Source organism: Dromaius novaehollandiae, chromosome 10 (genome assembly GCF_036370855.1).
Source record: "Dromaius novaehollandiae isolate bDroNov1 chromosome 10, bDroNov1.hap1, whole genome shotgun sequence".
Taxonomy (NCBI): domain Eukaryota; kingdom Metazoa; phylum Chordata; class Aves; order Casuariiformes; family Dromaiidae; genus Dromaius; species Dromaius novaehollandiae.
Window position 1 is genome coordinate 7,940,083 of NC_088107.1, and position 21,038 is coordinate 7,961,120.

At 46.9% G+C, this 21,038-nt stretch overlaps 1 protein-coding gene across 12 annotated transcripts in view; it reads left to right on the forward strand.

Moving 5' to 3' along the window:
• The first annotated feature begins 2,959 nt into the window (after positions 1-2,959).
• The window catches only part of AKAP13 (A-kinase anchoring protein 13), a 233,436-nt gene continuing 215,357 nt past the window's right edge, over positions 2,960-21,038 (forward strand). For 11 of the 12 annotated variants that reach the window (XM_064517208.1, XM_064517212.1, XM_064517214.1 and 8 more), the window contains exon 1: positions 2,961-3,148. The gene's annotated coding sequence lies outside the window, so the exon portion shown is untranslated. Of the gene's footprint in view, positions 3,149-21,038 lie in introns of all 12 variants that reach the window. The other variant, XM_064517213.1, reaches the window with a different exon arrangement.

Below are 21,038 nucleotides of genomic sequence, written 5' to 3' on the forward strand. Positions count from 1 at the left end.
GTCTGTAGTAGGTATTTGTCTATATCATAAAACCTTGTCAGAGTAAAAGGACAGGACTGGAGTATCACAGATCACAGGACTTTACAGATGACATTATTAGAGTTTGAAGAAGTAAGATGGTATTCAAATCTCTTAAGGTGAAGCTGGAGTTATCTCAACTACCAGCTCCTCATTTTATGGACACCAGCTTTGAACAACCAGCAATGCAAAGAGGATCCTGCGCACCACTATTGTCAGCCACATTAACGCGCCGTGTCTCAGTTTTGTAGCTGTTTAAACACGATGAAAACAAATTTTTAATAGCTGCTGCTTCCATCATTACATTGCACTCTGTTTTCTATTCAGTTGCAAGGACAGCTAATTTCTAGCAAGTGGGAACAATGCGCTCATATTGCTAATTCATGCCACCACACACAAATGATCAGATTATGTTGCGCAGATCCAAATTCCATCCTCATTCATGGGTGCAGCTCACACTCACAACGAGTTCCCCAGCAAGAAGCAGAAGCCCTGCAGCAAAGCTCGTGGCAAATCAAAACCTGAAGTCAGTAGTGAAAGAACGTTTGATTTTTTTGCTAGAATGTGAAAAGCAGATCTGGGCTTACGCCGAATCATGAAACCTGATGGTAACAGTGTCAAAAAAGATTCGAAGGCAAAAAGTTTGTCAAAATGCTGGCATCCACGAAGCTGCTGCACTAATTTCCCTTCCCCTACTGCTCCTCTGTTTGGGTCTATGGCTGGATGTGGGTGCAGACAGGATATTTTGAGACAAGGAATTTGGGGGTGGATAACAATTCGAAGACAAAAGTAGAGCACAGACTGCATTTTGGCAAAGGTAGAGGTGAAAAAAGGATGTGTTATGAGATGATTAGAGCGTGGGCTGGGCATCTGATGTGGCTGGAGCAGATCTAGTAGTCTAGTGGCAGATGCTCGGACAGGGGCTATTTTACCCCCTCTCGTCCTGGGCGGTGGCAGTTAAAGCCCCCTGATAGGGAGGGCGACCCTGGCCTCGGATCTAAGCTGAGCATCTGGCAACTCCTGTAGCAATTTGCAGAATTTTGCCCTCTTTATCCCTCTTGCAGCCCTGTCTACCTCCAGCACATCCCTACCTAAATCACCGGCGTGCCTGGAGCTGCCGGGGGCGTGCGGGTAGCGGGAGCAGCCCGCTATCCCAGGGGATATTTCTGATAGGAAGAGCTGCACCTGCCCCGCTTCCTCTTCGATCCAGCCTCCCTCGTGGAGGGGGCTGCAACACTTTGGCGAAGGAGCCCATCAGTTCATCCTCCTCCTCCTCTGCTGCTGAGCTGCTGTATAACCTTAGCTCACTCGGCCTCCTGCTACCTATCAGTAAAAGAGATATTGTGCCAAGCTACTTCGCTGAGGGGAGGGGAAGGAGATTTGTATTTGAAATGCCCTGAGCTCTGAGAAACAGTTTCCTTGATATTTTCATTCTCCAAGGTACTTTCCTTGCCTCCTCATTTAGAATATTATGACGGAGGTAAACGCTCTTGCAGGGCGATTAGCTTTGCATCCTCGGGTTTAAAGGACTCCCTAAAAGCACTTCCAAATTATTCACAAGCGCGGCACATGTGACCCCCCAGGCATGGGCATGCACGCGACAGATGCTGACTTAGGCAGGAGGTTAAGGGGCTGAGCCCTTCCTTAGGGCTGCCGCAGAGCCCCGGCGGGGCTGGGCTGCCCCTGCAGCAGCGCGGGGGCTGCACCGAGCCCCGGCTGACACAGCCCGCGGCGGAGGTTGGCTTGCGAGGCTGTAGCTGACAACCAGGGAAGAAACATTTCCATGATGGACAACTAAGAGGGAAAAACTGCAGCTCTCCGAGGGCTTGTTATGGAAAATTTTAGGTATCTGTTATCTGTTACCATGCTACCTCCTCACAATTGCCTCAGACCTGATGAGGTAGGTTGGGCTGGGCTGGGCCGGTTACTCATCGCTGGCTGCAGGGGCCGGGGCTGCTGCAGGAAGCAGCCTTTCACTAGATGGTGCTCTTTCCTGAGTCATCAGATGTCATCCCCTCTTTTTTGGGAACTTCCAGGTGATGCATCCCACAAGCTCTTCTTGCAGACATGGGAGGAGGTCAAATGGAATCGTGAATATTTCCAGGGTTCCTCCTCTCCCGTGCCTCACCCTGCTGGAGCCCTGTTTGGAAAAGTTTTACTTTACATCCTGGTTTAAAAGGTTGCATGACGCTGGTGCACGTTGCACCCTCCGAAATGACCACATTGCCAAGTGCTGAAACCTTTTTTATTATTTGCATTGGTTTAAATAGGCTCGACATTGCATACTGTGGAAGGTAACAGCTCACGCAGAATGTCTGCAGCCGAAAGCAGAAGGTCAGTACCATTATTTCTGTTCTGCACAGAGAGAACTTGATGTGCAGGAGGAGGAAATCGCCTGCACCGTGGTGTTCGGGCCAGCAGCAAAGTCTCTTTGCAAAGTATTGCGAAGCGCCTTCAGGGCCGGTTGTAGCGAGGGAAGGCTGCCTAGCTTCAGCAGGGCAGCAGATGCACATTTCACCTCAGCGTTGCTGCTGTCTTCGTGGGTATGATCACCTTGCCACCGCCAGGGCCAGAGGGACACGTGCATGTGCAGCAGGTGAGGCCGAGTGGAAATGCTGGCCCTACCGCGCACACAGACGCATTTGCAAAGAGCTTCCACCAAAACCGGTCACCGAAGGCAGGTCACCACCACAACAGAGCGCGCATCCTCTTTGCCAGGGGCCTCCTCACACCTCGCCGCGTGCAGACCGCAGGCCACAGGCATTAACTTGCTAATGGCGGATTGTCCTCTCCGCCCTTTTTCCCGGGCAAGGAGCGGGAACGGGAAAGGAGCCGTTCCCGGGGGACTGCGCACCCCGCGTAACGGCCGGGGCGCTGGGGCAGCAGGGCCCCCGCAGCCGTCGGGGCTGCCGGCAGCTCCTGCGCGGGGGCGGGCGCGGCGCATGCGGGCTGGGCGCGGCGCGGGGGCGAGCGCGGCGCTCAGGTTGCAGCCGGCAGCCCCCGGCCCGCCTCCCTGCCCGCCTCCCCGGGCGGAGAGCGCCCAGCCCGGCCGCCGCGTCCCCCCGTCCCCTTCCCTCTCCCTTCCCTTCCCTTCCCTCCCGGCCCCCGCTGCCAGGGCCGCAGCCGCCCGGTGAGTCTGCGCCCGCCGCGGCTTGGTGCGGGGCGGGGAGGGGGGGCAGCGTGGGGCGGCCGGGCCCGGGGGGGGGGGGGGGTGCGCGGCGGCATTGCCCCCTTCCCGGGCTCTGAAGCACTTCCTCCTCCTCTTCCTCCTCCTCCTCTTCCTCGGCTTTTCTTCTCGCAACTTTGTGTGGGGCCGCTGCCGGGTTGTATCCGGGGCGGGGGGGGGGGGGGGGTTGTGCCGGGGGCCCGGCGGGCTGCCCTCCTCCCGTGCGTGCGCTGTTTCACGTCACTTTTTATTCTGTTTTGGGGTTTTTTTGCTGTCGTTGTTTGTTTCGTGGCCCTGCGCCCTCGCTGCGTGCGCCGGCGGCTCCCGCCGCTATTGTCTGCGGCGGCCGCGGCTCCGGCCCCGCGTGGGGGCCCCGCGCCGCCGCCTCCTGCCCCCGCGCCCCCGCACACGCCGCCCGCCCCCGCCCTGGAAACTGCCGCGGGTGCCCGAGGCACCGCCAGCCCGGCGGCGCGGCCGCGGCTCTCGGGGCGGCGCGGGGGAAGCGGTCTCGGCTCGGTGCCGGAGCCCCCAGCCGCTGCCTGCCGCTGGTTGTTCTCACCTTCGGGGCTGAGGGGCCTTTGGAGCGCCCGGGCGGTCATTGCCATGGGGACCGGGCTGTGTGTTCGCTCCGTCGCTTAAAAACAGTGGTTTTTTTCCTCTCTTAAGTAAAGTCACACTTCTTTTGAAGCGAACGCGGGAATTTCTGGGCGAGGATTGTGAAAGCGTGGCTGTTTCTTAACCTACAAATTGTCAGGGTTTATTAATCCACCTTCTGTGGCTGTGTTATCCCTGCAAGTCATATAAAGGAGCTGGGATTAGCAGAGATCAGTTTTGCTGACCTCCGTAATTGGTTCTGCTCCAGCGTCGCTCACAGGCCTCTGCGTTAGCTGGGGCTCGGGAGTGAAAAAGCGATTTTCAGAGTTTTGTATGAGCGTACTGTACTGGTTCTGTTGCGGATGGCCAGATAGTCATGCGATGAAGCGATTATAACCACCGTGCTGCTGTCGGACAACTGGTAGCTGTGGTGTTCTCTGTAATCTGTCGGCCATAAAACTTTAGGTACTCATGGAGATATGTTATGCGGTAGAAATATGTTAAGCATGTAGATTCTGAGCAGAGTTTAGACAGTTGGTCTGAGCTCCATGAATGTCTTGTGTGCTGGAAGTTTTGGATAATATGATTTGTTTTAAAGGGACAAACTACGTTATTTCTGTTTATGGTGACTGCCTTGAACTTCAAATCCACCCCTTGCCATTTTTTCCCCCTATATTTTGCACATCATTCCTGGGCTAGTGCAGAACTGCAAAGGTGAAGTTAAGTTCCGCACAGTACCTTAAAGGTTAAGGGACTAATGATTCATTTGTTACTGTGTTAGAGGAGGTGTATTTTTGTATATAGATGTTGCAGGAGTGGGAGTAGATTGTCATTAGCCTCATAACATCCGATTCTGCGGGCAGTACCCGCTGGCTGTAGCGGAGGAGCATCCATGCAGAAAGCACTGCTATACCTCCATCGGCGCAGACCACTCTTGGTCCAGGCTCTCACCTTTCTCAGCGGGAATACCTTGCTTGGACACCTGGGGGTTTTTTGTGAGCCTCATCGCGTTAGGCAGGGTAAGGATAACCTGGGCATGTGTTGTCCCTTGGCATGAGTTCTGACGGGTACCTGGCTCCCGTGTGTGAGGGTTGAGCCTGCTGGGTCTCCCGTCTGTCCTTTCCGGGCGGTCCCACGCGGGGCGGACGGGCTAGCCCGGGGCTGTTGCTGGAAGGGCACGGATGTTGTGTTCTGCAAGGCAGACGGGTTTTGTAGGGAGCCTGATTTACGACTGTCCAGCGGGTAGCGTGGATGCACGGCGTTGTGTCACCGTGTCCCAGCCTGCTTCTTGCACCCGGGCCGGGCGGCCGAGGCATAGTCGGCATAGTCCAGGAGGTGACAATATGGCATGTTCTGAGTAACAGAGCCCAGCCAGGGACGGCGGCCAGGATAGAAAGGCAGGAGCGTGACGCTCTTGATTTACAGCTTCACAGCATCAAAGGAGGAAAATGCTGTTTAAAAAGTCAGTGCTTTTCAGAGAAATAGGACTCTGTCAGGTACTGTCCAGTGATAGATGTTTTTAAGCGTAGTCTATATAGAGAAGTTTTGAGACCCAAGCTTATCCAGAACTGCTGCTAATCTCTCAGCAGGATGGCCCTCTGACTGAGCTGTGGTCTGGTCTGGGGTACGCTTTTGTACTAAGAGAAGGATTAAGTACAGTTAAAGGAATCTGGTTATTCTATCCAAAACACAAGTTAGGGCTGTAGTCAATAAATTATAGAAAAAATTGCTAGACTTACTGGTGATACTCGCACGCTTGCGTGGTATGAGAGCAGTGGATGCTTTCATACAGTTTTCTTCTAGTATAGTAATTTTTAATAGATAGCTACTTAGCAACTTCTGCAACAGTTTTTTCCTGTGCCTGCTGCGCCTATTTCTTTTCCACTCTGTATCCAGGACACCAACATATCGGTTTTCTCTGCCCGGCATTTGGTGATGTGCCACTTGCCTGTAAAACAGCCCTTGCGCAGCGGCTCGGAAGCTTTCCTGCTCTCGCTGGTTGTCTGTGTGATCTGCTCGAGAGCTGCTCACGGTGGTTTCTGCGGGGGTTCCCCGGACGGCAATAGCCTGAGGTAAACTCAGCCACACAGCTGATTCGCATGGAGGAACTGTTTGGTTTGGGTTTTGCTCTGCTGGTGTTGAGAAGTTAAGAATTTAGTGGTAAGAAGTTAAAAACTTCAGTGAAAGGCTAGAAGTGCAGGAGGCTGTGAAGTTAAAATATGTTGATCACGTACCCAGATGTAACCTACCTAGTGGACGGTGAATAGGCAGTTTGCCTGGTTCCTTGCCAGAGGATAACAGCAGCAGCAGCCTATTTTCCAGGTGTGTGAAAGACTGAAGGGATGTGTAAAACTCGGGTGGGAAGCACCTCGCAGCCTGCAATGCCTGACTCCTGGGCTCTGCTCGCTGTCAAGTACTGATCTGCTCACTTGTTCTCATTTATCACCCATGGGCTAGATAAAGGTGATAACTGAGTTTCTGAAGGCGCTGGTAGTTTTGGATATAGATGCGGCTGTGCTCTGCGGCTCTCGCGCTGCGGTGCACCGTGGGGCGAGTAGCTGCCGGGGACCCTGGCTCGGCGGGGAGAAGGTGGCCGCTGACACCGGGGCTGCCAGGAAGCACTGCCGTCGCCTTTCTAAACCAAAACTTGCTAAACTGCCTGGAGGTTGTTAGGGTGTTATATAAAATCAGATTTCACTAATATTTTTTTCCCCCCTTGAAAGCAGCTGTCAGCAATTTCAGTGGGGGGAGGGAATTGGCCCCTGCTAGTACTTACCAAATGCTCAAGCACTTAAGTGTTGGTGGGGTTACAGCCTGGCGTTGCACTTCCAGCTTATTGCTAAAAGCAAACCCATGGTTATGGTGTCCCCTTTTTCTTTTTTTAAACCTGTCTTTCTCCCTTGCAAATGACCTTTATACAGATCTAGAAGGCAAAACATCACTGCGAGTTAGCTGGTTAGTTACTTTGGTTAGCGATAAGAAAAAAGGATGGCAGTGTTCCAGTGAAAGCAGCGACACAGAGAGCTTGCTGCTGCAGTCGAGCTACACCAATCTCTCAAAAATATCTCTTTCTATATATTTTTACAGTCCTGTCCCTTTGTCGCCGCAACAGGGTGACTTTTCTGTTGATGTCGACATGAGAAATATGCCACAAATCCTGTAAACAGTTTCTTTGCTTTCCAGGGACTGTTGGTGGAGTCATGCAGTAGGTGAAACTTTTTCCATGTTGGCCTAAATTCGGGCTGTGATTTTGCGATCTCTTTTTGCCTGGCAGCGTAGGCGTAAGCAGCCCGCTCCAGTTCCCTAGCTGTGCCAGTGCAGATATTTGTGGGTCTGTTCGGTGAACCAGACTGGGAAACTGATTCCAGTTAAGAACAAACTTTTTTTTTTCTTTTTTTCTGCTGTACAATTCATACCTTGGATCAGTTCCCCAACCGAGACAAGCTCAGCAAAAAAGTTCATCCTCCACCTGGATCAGTTCCCTGATTCACGTCCCTTTGTGGTCTCCTAAACAACTGCATTGGCAGAACCGAGGGGTTTGGGAAGAGGCAGGGAGATGCGTGCTTGCTCCCACGCTTCCACCAGGAGAAATGCTCCTGACGTTACACCCTTGGAAGAGCTTTTCTGATCACAAAGAAGGCATTTGACTGAGCTGCCCGTCCCTGTTTTATAGCATGTGAAGACGAGGAGATGTATTCCTAAGATAAGAGTGTGAGTTAGAAGTTAAATTGTTTCCTTTTTAAGTTCACTAAGACTACAATTATTTCTGCGCAGACTTAAGATGTGTTCTCCAAAAAAGCCAAAGTAAGCCCTGCCTTTTTTATCATCTTTTCTCTTTATAAACATTTTAGGTACACTCATGAGTTGTTGAGGAACAGGAGGAGAAAGTGTAATAGCAAATGTTTTAAAGTAGTCAACATAGGCTTTAAAAAGCATGCAGTGTGATAACTTGCAAAAAATAAACGTTATTCTGCTGTGCTTGTAATTAATCACATGTTAGGATGTAGGCATGCAGTCTAACGAGACTACCTTGTACGTGTTTTTTCCTTTTAAAAATATCAGATGCCGAAGAGTTTTTTTGGATGACTTTTGTTATGGGTGAGAAAAAGGCTAAAATCCTTTACTTGCTGGAGTAGCCGTGTAGTTCTCTTGCAGTCCAAACACTGAGCTGTAGCAAAGGCAGTCTGGGAGCTTCTCAGATGTTGTGCATGCAATTAAGAGAAAGTGAGCACAAGGGAAAGCAGCAAAAGAAAAAGGTGTCAGCACCTCCTACGGCAGTGGTGCTGAGGGCTTGGCATACAGTATGTTCTGAATACGGGTGCAAGGTTTGTAGGGCCAGCAGAGCGTATCCTGCCCCGGGCAGCCTCTTGCCTCTGCTGATGATATGGCCCATGTAGACTTCTACAGCTTTTAGAAGACTTAGATTTTGGCCTTGGCTGTAGCATCCAATAATGGTGCTTTTTTGATATATTAACTTGTAATTTTGAGGCAGGGGGTTATTTTACCATGTTAATCCTCCATGACCACTTGTATTTTCTTTGGATGTCTTTTCCCCCTTCATAAGGACCAAGAATTACCATTTTATTTCTTCGAAATGATCCAGCTGCTTCTCTCCAAAAGAACTTTCCTATGATTCCATAATTTGCCCTGTTAATAACAAAGTCTTTTCCCATTTAGGTATCGCTGTCTTTTCAAAAGTGGTGATAAATTCTGTAATCATTAGATATGGTGACTGAACCTTCACTATTTTCTCATGCTGCTAATGCTTGCATGAGTTGTCCTGTTATTTCCTTAGAAATACTGGCATAGTGATTGACTGCTCATACCAGTGAGTTGGATCCTGAAATCCTGGATTTCAAGATGCTATTTAAAATCCTTGAGCCCAGGTATACATGGCTGATCCAGTGCACCTTAGTTTCAAGCACTTGTGCAATTCTCTAAAATAGTGTGTGCTAAATGCTTAGCATTTGCTAGAGTAGCTACTGGTGACTTCTTGTCTCTGTCAGCGTTTTTTTCTGGACTTTATTTAGGTGGCTAGTCTGCTTTTCACAAATTTGATTAGGCTTTAGTCTTTTTGCTGAACTGTTTTTAACTTAACTTTACATTTGCAAAAGACATGATGAAAGATTTCCTGATTTTGTCTTTGTTTAAAGTGAAGTGTTAGTCTCAGTGTGACAACACTGCTGAGGGTAGCCTTACCCAGTGTAAAGGGAAGGATTTAAGGATTTTTTTTTCCCCATAGCAGCAACTTTTTTTTTTCCCCCCTCTGAGTGAGAGAAGAAATAAAATAGGTGATGAATTACTTATTAAAAAAAAAAAACTTGGTAAGACTTGCGCTGCATGAGTGTGGTTCATGGTGATCATCCCAGGGTAGAGCAGAAGGCTATGTGGCATTTGGTTATGATGTTTAAAACCTTGCCTGTATTATGGGAGACTACCCAATGCGTCCTGCTCGAATCCTGCCTGTGGATCTGTGCTTTCTATCGCCCATGACTAATGCAGATTGGAGCAATAAGTTTTGTTAAAACGTGTGACGTGCTTTGTAGCTTCATCTAAATTGTATCTGAGGTTTCTGGCAAAGTCACTTGGGGAAGTAAATGTCTTCCTCAATGTGTCTCGGCCCCCAGTGGTGTAGCTGCTATGTAAGTCTGAATGCGCCGGTTAATCAAACCATTGCAAGCAAGTATTTTGTCACAGAATAGAAACTTTAAACCAGACTTTCTTGAGCCTAGAACTACTGACTCACTTTTTCTTTTTCCATGGACGGACACACCTGGCGTGCGTCAGGCACAGCTGCCGCCCGGCGCTCTCCCGTTCCTGCAGGTACTCTCGTTGGCAATTTAGGGACAACCGAAGGGGGGTGCGAATCTGTGCAGGGACCTCCGGTAGGGGACAGAAATTTTCGGCAGGAAGAGGATGTGCAGGGCGAGTTTGTCTGTTGGCCGCTCTGGCCGTGTGCAGGATAGAGGGAGGGATGCTGCTGTGCTCCCACTGCGCTTTAGGGGTGCCTCCTTCGGCACCCGTGGTGCGAAGGCAGGAAAGGCCGTCCTGGGCCAGGGCGCAGTCCTCGAGCTTCATTCCCCATCCCCAGCGGTTGGCCAGGGACCCGTGGAGAGGAGGGCAAGACCAAGGCAGGGGTGCTCACCTTCGTGGCCATCTGGCCCCCAGGGCTTCCCACGCTGGGGTCGGCGTCGCTGGGTGCCAGCGCAGTTGTGCTGAATACCAGGATATGCTGCGCGCTCGGCTTCCCGCTGTATAGTGCCAACCACGTGCTGCTTTCAACACCCGGACAAATCTCGGAGCCTGCTGTCAAGAGTAAAAGAGGGCAAATAAGGAATGCAAAGGCCTGAGATTGTGAAGTGAATGGCGAAAGTCTTGAATGGAGACTGCCTGCTTTATAGACTGGTTTTCCTTTGGAGTTTCCGCTGGGATGCTCAAGTCCTCGGTGCTAAGAGTGGCTGCACAATGAACGCTTGCGTGGAGGAAGCAGGTGCTGAAGGAAATGGGGGGAGCAACTGGGGGGGGGGAGGGAGAAGGGATGACAAGGTTTGACAGATTTAAAAGGAAATTTCTTTTGCAAGTAGGTTTTCACGTAGCACAACACCCTTCCTAATTGCTGAAGCCACAAGTAAGATCACAGCAAAACTGTGACTTGCCTTTTTTTGGTTAATATCCCTCAGTGAGTCATGTGGTGAGTGAGGCTTACCTGATGAATTGGAGGGATTTTGTTGTTGTTTTTGTTCCGCGCTACCCTAAATCCTTCGGCGCAGCAGCAAGGAGGCATTAGTGACGGCGCCGGCCATCTCGCAGAGCCATGCTTCTTCCTCGTGGGGTGCTCTTCCTGAATTGTTTTGAAGCGAACTGGAGATGAATGGGTTTGTATGTGACCTAGATTAAAATAATTTCTGTAGTCTGATCGGAAGCTCTCTAAGTCACTGACAGGTATTGATGCTAGAGATAAAGGTAACACATGCTGGTTCACATGCTACGCAGCACGTGTTTTTGCATCCACAGCCAAAAGACTTCCCACACTGGGAGCAAGGACAGCGCTTTGCGTGTTTTAGTGGGGCTTGCAGCATGTACGAGAGCTTCTCTTGACATGGGAGTCAGTTTTTCCATCGCTGACTGGTTTGCAGCCACTCCACCCATTTTTACGGTGACTGATCGTCAGCTAAGAGCACAGTGTGACCCAAGAGGTGGTGAGCAAACCTTTCGTTGTAGTAAATGTAAATGTTTATAGTTTCTCTTCTCCTAGCAGCTGCAGTGAAGGTAGGTTGTCTTGGTTGACTAGGGAAATGCAGACTAAAACTCTTTTCTATGTACTGCTGTAGAGGGAAGTTTTATATAACGAAAGTTCGTTTCACAAGATCCAGGTGACTCTTTACTCTTATGCAAGGCAAGATGTTGCTGTAAATGTTTTGGTGAGCAGGGTTTTCTGTATTAAGTAGTGCAATCCCCAAGATGGAAACAGTAGGTCATGTGCAGGTCTGCTGCAGGTGCCCACGAGGGGTTACCCGGGCTTCAGCCGCGGGGGCTGTGCCTGTGGCTGCGTGTGGTCCCGCTGGCTCCAGCCCAAGAGCTGAGTTGTGGGAACCCACTTGTGCAATGTGGGCTTAAGAGTCTCAGGCCTGGAGCTGGTTTTCCACGCTGGACACGGCCACTCACTGATGCTGGAAAGAGTCTTCTGGTGGTGTGGCCTGAGGAAGGGTGTGTGTGGCATGGAGGTTGAGAATTTGAGCACTTCTGCCTCGGTTGGCATAGCCAACCTGGGGTGCCTGGGTGGGTGTCTTGCTCCTCTGCTCTGTAAGATGCTGGGGGGGGGAATGGGGTGATGGGGGCTAACTTACTTGGCAGTCCTTTTACAGTTAAAACATGGCCTCAGTCCCAATTTTAATGAGCCTTGTATTAAGCTAGAAAAATAACCAGCTCATTGCTTGAAGAGCTTACAAGCGAAAACTGGGGATAATAAATATGCTTGCATGGATGTTAAGAGGATTAATTGTTTGTGAAGTGCATTGAAAGAGCAAGATTTAGAGAAATATTTAAGTGGCAACCAGTTGCATGTCACGTACGTATCGTTAATTTGTTTCTCTCCTCCTTCCAGTCAGATTACAAGCAGCACTGGCTGATCTGAGTAAAATCAGTGCATCTGCTGGGTTTCAGAGTTTGCTGTATTTGGGGTAATCTACCTCTTTACCCTTATAGCCCGCATACACCCTTTTGGGCTGTGGCCTTAAGGTTGGAAACTGTTACCTCTCCAGATGTAGTATGTGAACAAGAGGTACACTGCAAAATATAATGTACTTCCTTCTGCAGCTAGAATTAGCTCTGTTTAAACTGTGGGGAAGAGTACTTAAGACCTCCTTGGTTTTTTCCTTTATCAGATTAGCTAGTATTTTGGCAGGACTTTGTGCTGCTTTTTCTTAGCCAATCGCTCTGTGTGTGAGTATTCAGTAACTTTCTTGCTTTATAATCTCAAAGTTCAGAAGTCATCAGGCTGTTGCTTGAGAATAATAAGCGATCCTGTTCCAGAAACATACAGTGAGTGTATACAGTGAAAACCCTTCAATAAGCTAGCAGCAAGTTCTACACCGGTAACTTCTTAACTTGGGGACTTCTCCTTGAAGTGAGGCTCTAATCCACCAGTTAGTGCAGGAAGCTTGAACTCCGTTACTGTGGTGTGTGAGGTCCTGGATGCTGTTGCCTCGCTGATGCCCTTTCCTGCTGAAGAATACATGCAGTATCAGCACAGACATTGATTTTGAAGTGTCACCATCTTTTATCTATCCGCGTAAACTCTGTCTGGTATGCAGAAAATAAATTGTCTGATATGGCCAACCCAGAGAAGCGCTTATATATCCAGCAGCCAGGAAATTGAATAAATCCTGATCTATTCTTAATTTCTTGTGTTTCCTGTGGTTTTGTTGTTTGTGTTACCAGCCCTAATATTTACATACTTTTGAATGAGCTTTTCTTTTTTTGGAAGACACTGCTTTGTTCCTGTGTCTTGCAGAACAGGTTCTTCCATTTTTTTTTTTTTTCTGATAGCCAAACAACTTATTTTCTCAGAGGAGTTGGAGAAAAAAGGAAAATTACAGGAAACACCAGAGGGAAATATCTAAGAATAGAATTGTTTTTGCTGATGATATGCTAAGACTCATTCTAAACTTGCCTTTACCCTTCCAAATGTCCTTGGGCTCTATAAGAGCTTTGTAAAACTTCTTGCATATCAAATTACATGTTTGTGGGTGCTTTATCTGAATAGCAGATGCATTTACAGTTGGCGTTTTAAATGCAAAGGTGCTTCTATGAAAGTGCTTGTAAGAACAAAGTTGTACTTCCCGATAAAGCCCAGATAATTAACAGCGCAAGTCAGTGGATTCAGCTGTGTTAATCTTTCAAAACAGTACTGGTACATGCTTTCCAGCTATGTGCCTCTGGAAACTCTGATGTATTCTTTTTCTGTGAAGTAAGGAAGATTTCACAGCTAAGTTCCCTGCCTTTCTTCTGGGGATGGGGGAATAATGGAGTTGACATGTTCTTCTGGAGGTACGGTCTGTGTCTGTCCCGTGGTGACATCAGCTGACCTTTTTTCCCATGGATGTTTGGTTTCCTCTAGCAGTACTTTAGGAACTGACTTGAGATTATCAGTCTTTTTTTCATAATGTGATCCCCGAAGATTTTTTCATCAGCCCTAATTTGCAGGTTTTATGTTGCATATCCAGCTACTCTTAAAGTTTTTTTTTTCCCCTAAGAAAGAAGGCAGAATTTGAGGATGATTTCCCCCCCCCCCCTTTTAAATCTATTCTCCTGCAATGAAATAAAACCTATTTGCCCGTTGATGAATAGTGGATTGATAGCCTGTCGAGTTCTGCAATGGGATCCATAAATAGCATTAGTGTCTGGTTTACTTCGGTAGGGAAGGTGTCCCGTTGTGGCAGTGGCGTGAAAGGAACCCTGCACTCACTTGCTGTAACGTTGCCCTGTCTGGGCAATGTTCGCCAGCACGACACTTTAAAGGAAACATGATACAGAGTGTGTGGCTTAAATATTTGAAGTATAGAACCCCTTAAAAGCTCAAGCAAGTATAGACTTTTATAGAAATGGGCTGCCTGGGCAGTTTTTTTTTTTTCCTCTTTGCCTCCCCTATAGGCTCAGAAAGAACTTTGTAGACCACAAAGCTGGTGTGAAAAAATGCTTTCCCCACCATGCTTTCTTGTCCTATCTCCTGCTGCTGGGAGCACATCGGGACAGGCTGGAGAAGGTAGGGGAGTGTGGTCTGAGCGTATAACGCTCCAGTGTTTCGGGTGGATGGGACAGTGCTTTGAGGAGCTGCTTGGGTTGCCAGACTGGATCTGGCAGCTCTTTCTCAAACCTGTTGGGCCTCAGGACTGAGGTTTGGACGAGCGCCTCAGAAACGCACCCTCCCAACAGTTTTTAGATTTTGAGCCAAGAGCACCAGGTTCAGTCCCAGGAACGTTTGATTTGTGGCATGGTTACTGAAGGAGAAGCTCTATCCTCTGCGCTAGATAAGAAATCTGTTTATTCTGGAAAAGAGAAGGAAAACGTTCAGGTGGTGACATCAGCCTTGTTCAGCCCGTTCTTTGCGCCGAGGCTGGTGGCTTGCAAGGCAGCTCAGGATGCCAGGCCAAAGCTCCCCTGCTTCTCTGATCTTCTCCTCTGATCTAGCTCCCTTTCAAAATGACTCACAAACAGTCTGTAGCAGCTCGTCATCCTGCTGCATGCAAAGCTCCTGGCCCGTGAGTCCAGAGACTGTAGGCCTGGCGTAGCTGGCCATTCCCGATGTCCGAGGAGGGTGCATGGAGCCGAACTGGCATCTTGCAAAATGGTGAGGGTGGATCATTGGCGCAAGGCCCTGCTGAGAGCAGAGGAGGACTTTGCTTTCCGATTTCCTATTTAGATGTCAGTGGGCAAATTTAAGCAAGGCAAAATCTCAGAATTGGAATAAAAAAGGTGGGTTTTTTCCCCTTTGCCCCCTTAACGAATACTGTGGTGAAATGCTCCCTTGCAGCTCCCTATTTTCCTTTTTAAACTGCTTGTGGCATGATTATTACTAGATGTGGAGAAATGTAAATAACGCCAAGGTAGTGAACTCTCGCATTCCAGCCTCCTTGGCAGGATGCTTGAACAGAAACATCTGTCGGTGACCCTCTCCAGCGCTCTTCACTTCCGCAGCTGCATGGTGTGAGCACGGGTCTAGGCAGGCTGGTGCATCCTACACAGTCCTGGAAACTCTCTCCCACCTTTGCATGTGTAAAGCAACCAAAATCGAGAGAAACTGAAGTGCTAAAAAGTGAAATTAAAGTGATTTTTTTTTTTCTCTTCTGCATGAGAGTTTTAGTGCAAGTCACTAAAATATCCGGTATGCCGGTCCAGTCCGAAGGCGGAGGCCTTCACCCACGTGGGAGCGAAGAGCGAAATGGAGCACCTGAGTAAGACCTAACACCTAGGAGAGCTAATCTCTTGCTCTTGACAGACTCTGGCTCCTCTCCCAGCCTGTGCGTCTCGCTGGAGTTTCACTCTCAAATCAGAGCCCCTCACTTGGCCCTGATGTGGCAAATGTATAAATATTACTTGTCTCTCATATTCCTATTACATAAATAGGCTTCGACGGGGTGTGAGCTTAACTCGAAAGGATGTGTTCCTTTGCAAGCTTGTCGACCTGTGATAAGAATTGAATTGCTTTTACATGCAACCCCGTCTTGAACAGGAGTGGGAGAGAAGGCAAATTACACGAAATGGCAGAAATAAGTGTGGAGAGAAGGGTAGGAAACTACCGCGATTAATTCAGTTGGTGCTTTTTTCTTGAGCCTCAGTGGGAGATTTTAGTAGCTTTTTACTAAATGAGCATTTAAAAAAAAATCCAAGCAACCATGCAAATAATACAGGAAATACGTAACGAGCATCTCACGATTGGGAGAGATAGTAACCTGAGGTTCAGAGCCTTGGGCTCGCTGCAGGATGTTCATGCTGCTTGTGCCGAAACTGGTAAGTTTTTGTACCGGTAGTATTGACGATTTTGGCGCTTTAATGCAGAATTTGTTATGCTTCACTTGCTCCAGATTTCCTGTTAATTCTAAGCACGGCTTTAAAATCTTTTTGTTTTAAACAAAAAAACAGTTATGAATTTTGTCACATTAGTGAAAATAGGAATTGGGAAGGTTTTTTTAGTAAACTATTTTCTCCTTTTACTCGTCTCTTCTCCCGCTTGCCATTTTAGTCATAAATTGGAAGAAGGGGGGCAGGGAACAGGGTTCTTTTGTTCCTTTCTAAGGATAAAAATCTCAAACATTTTCCTCTTTTCTCCTCTCCTCCCTCCCCCCCCCCCGTATTTTTTTGTGAAACAGAAATGTCAGATTTTAAAACGGGTCAAAAACCTTTCTAGTTTCTTTATAAAGCAAGACTGCGTGGCCAGGTTTTGTTGGGTTAGGGATTTTTTGGGGAAGTTAAAACAACTGGTTGTGATGCATTTAAGAAAATGCTTTTGCCTGTTTTTAAGAATTTTCAGTGTTTTTTCTTTACTGTCAATGTGTGAAATATTATTTGTCTAAGGGAGACCTAACTCTGCTAGCCAGAGAATAATTTTGCATGCAATTAAGGTATATCCAGTTCTGAGAAAAATGTGGGTTATTCTTAACGCAAATTAGATACTCAAATTAACTAAGATTAAAATTACAGTAGAGATAGGTTAATAAAGGTTTCACTGTGCTTAGAAATTTGATTTAAAGCCTGTATCAGAACCTGAAGTTGAATCTGAGCTGCCAGTTCGGTTGAAGTGTAAAATGTCTCGTCTCAACTGGAATAAACTACTTCAGAGTTTTAACTGATTATTTTTTTCATTTGACAGATTTACAAAGAATTATTCAAATAATTTTGTTTTGCCCCCTGAGTCATTTTTAAAAGCTAATATGAAGAATTATTGCATAACCAGTTAGGGGATTGCTTGTGATCTCTCTCTAGTGTCTCTCTTTGTGATTTCTAGCACTGTAAATAATTGCTCAAGGCAAAGATGTACCAATGCTTTTAATGCACAGGAAGTCTACAAATAGCCATGGTATTTTGCCATGGTTAAATTTGCAGTGATGCAGGTGTTAGTCCTGTGCTTCAAATAGATAAATTTGTAAGAAGAAGTGAATGAGGAGGTGGGGGATATGTTTGAAGGAAACCACAATGGCAAAGTTGAATTCAAGTTTTTTTCTTAAAAAAAGAAAAAGGGGGAAAAAAAAAGATTGTGTAAATTGTATGTTACTGATGGCACCGCTGCTCTGGTTTGGCTTTGTGACAGCAAAACAAGACAGTATAAACCCCCATTTCCTTGCAAATGGCAGGATACCTTCCTTAGGTTTTTTGGCCAGTTTTGTTGGTATTAGGTTCCGCTCAGGGTAGGTCTCCTGCTGTTGTCACTAGGCTAGGTATTAATCGTTGATGTGGTATCTTTGGCTGCTTCCTCAAGCTTCTCACCCTCAAACTTCTTTTTAGCACTTGTGATGCGAAAACCCTTTTCTTTGCCACATTGGCGAACAGAGGAGCTACCTTTCCCCGTTGACTGGCTGATTAGGTGACATCCCACATCTCCTTTAGACAGTGAGAGTGTTAAAATGCTTCATTAATACTTAAGTTGAGCTCTCTGGATGAAATGGCTGAAGGAAATGAAATGCTGTTGTTAAATTAACATTGTCAGAAATGCCTGAAACCAGCTATGTCGGGAGCCTGACTCATCGTGCGCTTGCACTGGGAGCACTGCTGAATGCAGGGAGGGGACTTGGTTTTTGTAGCTCTGTGACCTTGTTTCACTGGCCCGACAGCTTATTTGGGAACAGACTGATGCAGTATAGCGAATATTATGGAAACGGGGATGTTTTTGTAGGTGATGTCCATAACAGAAATTCTCTTGGAGAATATTTTTTGAGAGGAAGCCTTGGCTTGTGTTAATGGGGATGAAATATCGAGAGCACCTGGTGGTGTGGAAGAAAAAGGAATGGGAAGAAAGAAAGCAGGTTGCAGGGGGATGTGTGTACAAGACGGTGGAGCACCACTTGCTGGGTTACCTCTTCAAAGTCCCCCATGTTTCCTTTTTCTAGAAGGCACCAAGTTTGGGGGGAGAAATGGTATATATGCAGGGAGCATGCATAGAAAGATGCATAGCTGTATGTACGCTTTGTGTGAATATTTAAAACTCAACAACGCATGCCGATGTCTTCTGTTGACTTTGGCTTGGAAGCCTTGGGAGGGTAACAAAATACTGCAGACGCTTTGCTCATGTGCCTGCCCGTGCAGGATGGCATAAATGGTGTTTGTCCTAATCTTGCTTAGTGCTGTTCTTGAACGCTTCTCTCAATGTCGGGTGTTCTTGAAGGAATCACCCTTTTTTTAGCATAAAAAGTCATACTTATAATATTTAGACAGAAGTGGTGCTGCCTCTCCAAAAAGGATAAACTATAAATATTACAAGTATCCAGTTAATCCAGTGGAATTATGAATCAACTCATGATAAGGCATCCACGTGCATTTAGGACTGTAATTATGAATGACTTGCACCGTGAGACACAGTGATAACTTCAGTACTGCCTTTTTGTTATAAACACAGCGTCTTCTGTGCTATTGTTCAAAGGCTCCTTTGGAAGCATGATTTAATAGAGAAGCTGAGTGAATAATTCAAAAACTTTTTATCAAGTACTTGTTTAAATTCTTAAATGAGCTCACCATAACCTTTTTATGCACCCCTCCTGTATGTGTCATACAAATATTAGAATAATTGAGTTTTACTAGCACAAATGTTTCTGTGAAGCAAATTTTTAGAGCTTGATGTATGACTGTTTATGGAAAGGAGAATGTTAAAATCTCACATGCAAGTATCTGTGCCAGAAACTCATGCTCACTTACTTAGGAAAAGTGTGGGGGACGGGACCCTCAGCCTCTTTCGAGCAGTCCTAACTAAGCTCATTTGTCAGGTTGACTTGTATGCAACTCAAAAACTGAATGTGTGTATTCAAAGAAACTTCAGATGTATCTGTTTTTCAGGCCATTCTACAAACAGTAGCAGTACTTATTTTAAAATACTTGCTTTTTTTCTGATAAGCACTATTTCTGACTTTTTTTTTCTCTCTCCTCTCTCCTCTTTACATGCGGTGAAGCAGCAAATTCAAGATGCATCTGCTTAACGTCACTGAGTAACTTAACACAGGGACACAGAACAGAGCAAGCCCATAGTTACCGTTCAGGTTAGGGTCCAACTTTGGTTTTGAAGTTCCAGTGCGGTCTGGAGGAGAGCCTTGGAGAGAGATGGTTTGGGTGGCTTTGGCACGGCTACTCGCATGCGCTCGTGTTTGCAGATTTGCTGGCAAAGCTCATTAGTGTTAAGTCACTTTTGAGTACTGATGCTCTTTGCCGGACTTTTATTTTTAACAAAGTGAACTTGCACATCTAGAGAATCGGGTTCAATCAACTTTTGCTTCTACAGAGAAGTCAAAGACCACAAACTTGGACTGTTTATTCTGTGTGTGCACCAGAAACCCGCTCTTGTGCGTTCTTTGGCCCTATAGCCTTTCTGGCATTAATAAGCATACGTTACAGTTTCACACAGGGGAAAGAGATGGAAAATCCTTACTGTTTCAAAATATCAAAAGCTTGAGAAGTCTCAGTTGAATCTATTGGGCTTCCTTTCTGATCTTTAAATTTCTTCTCTGTGATTTTTATCTCTTGAGTTTTGCTGAAAGTTTCTTAAATGGACTATGTGAGCCCAGAGCTGTGGAGATCCTGCCTGTTGTGCTGGGTTACAGCTGCTGCTAGGTCTGAGCCACGTGCTCCTCGCAATGTGTGCAGAAATCTGAAATTGCAGGCTTGTGTGGTAAAGCAGATTCTTGGAGTGACAGAGAAGCCGCTATTGCAAGCTTTCATTTTCTTCAGCTGCAGCTATTCCAAACATAAAAATTTGAACAGGAGCGTAGGCATTAAGCATTTCTGTATCCACGTACAGGCCTGTAAAGGAGACGAGCAAGGACAAAGTGGTCTTTTAGAAGCAGAAAGTTGTCTTGTTTGTTTGGCTTTCATGGCGGCATCACATCAAACCACCTTTGGGTTTGAAGAAGACGAACAGGGAAATGCTGGAGCACAATAAGCCTGTTCTTTCGGTTCCTGAAACTTTCACAGGCATGAAGTAGTATTTTAACCTGCATCCAGGTAGGTAACAGTGGGTGCTGGTCCACTGTTATGATTTCTGTAGTCTTTCAACCTGGAAGGGAAACTGCTTGGATCCAGTCTGACTTTCTAACATCAACTATAGCATCTGGTACAGCTGATTCTTTATCATGCTGAAAACAGTTGACTAAGGAACATCTAGTCCATCTCATTTCCTTAGATGCAGTGAACAGCAGTGGTTCATCAGCTGTAACCTGCCAATACTGGCTCCTCGGACTTGAAAACAAATTGGAACATTTGGGTGCCCTTTCTTCACTCGTTTTTAATTAAATATTGGTGCAGTAAGAGTTGTTCTGGGACAGGAAAGACCCAACGATCTTACAGAATGTGCAAAACAAGCAGGCTGTGTCATGTCATCCCATTACAACATTCCCACCGTAGGAAACTCCCTTCGGTATGTTTTGATAAACCTGGCCTTATTAATAGTGCTAAGCTTCAAGTTAAGTAATGTGTAGAATTACTTATGTGCGTTGTGTGTCTATAACAGTACGTTGGGCTCTCCAGCCATTGTGCTGCAAAGCGTGTGTGAAGAGAGGTGAGCAGTGTTAATCTCATTTGCTATCGGGAGAAATCTGAGACTAGCCCTTGCAGTTTGTGGTTGTAGCTGGTGAATGCAACAGGCAGTATTTCCACTACAGCACCAAGTGAGGAGAATAGAAAGGAACCATAGTCTCCTGGTTCCCTAATTTTGTGCTTGATCCACTGAGAAGAGATTTTGTGACCACTAAGTGAACTTGAGTGTCTGTATGTTTTGCGCTGAAGTTGTGTGGTCAGTTAATAACCTGAAGGGAAAAAATGGATCAAAATAAGCTGTAGATCTTGTGGTATCTATTTGCTTCTTGACTGCATAGGGCAAGTTGCTGGAAGGGAGGTGGGAACAAAAAGTGTTGGTGCAAGTAATCATCCCTGGATTGGGATATCCCGAAGGAGAGTACGGACGCTTCCAGGATGTGTCTTGAATGGACTGACAGTGTGCAGCGCGTCTGCTGTACTGCGAAGCAAGAGGTGATCTGTCAAACTTGGCGGCCTTGTCCATATTTAC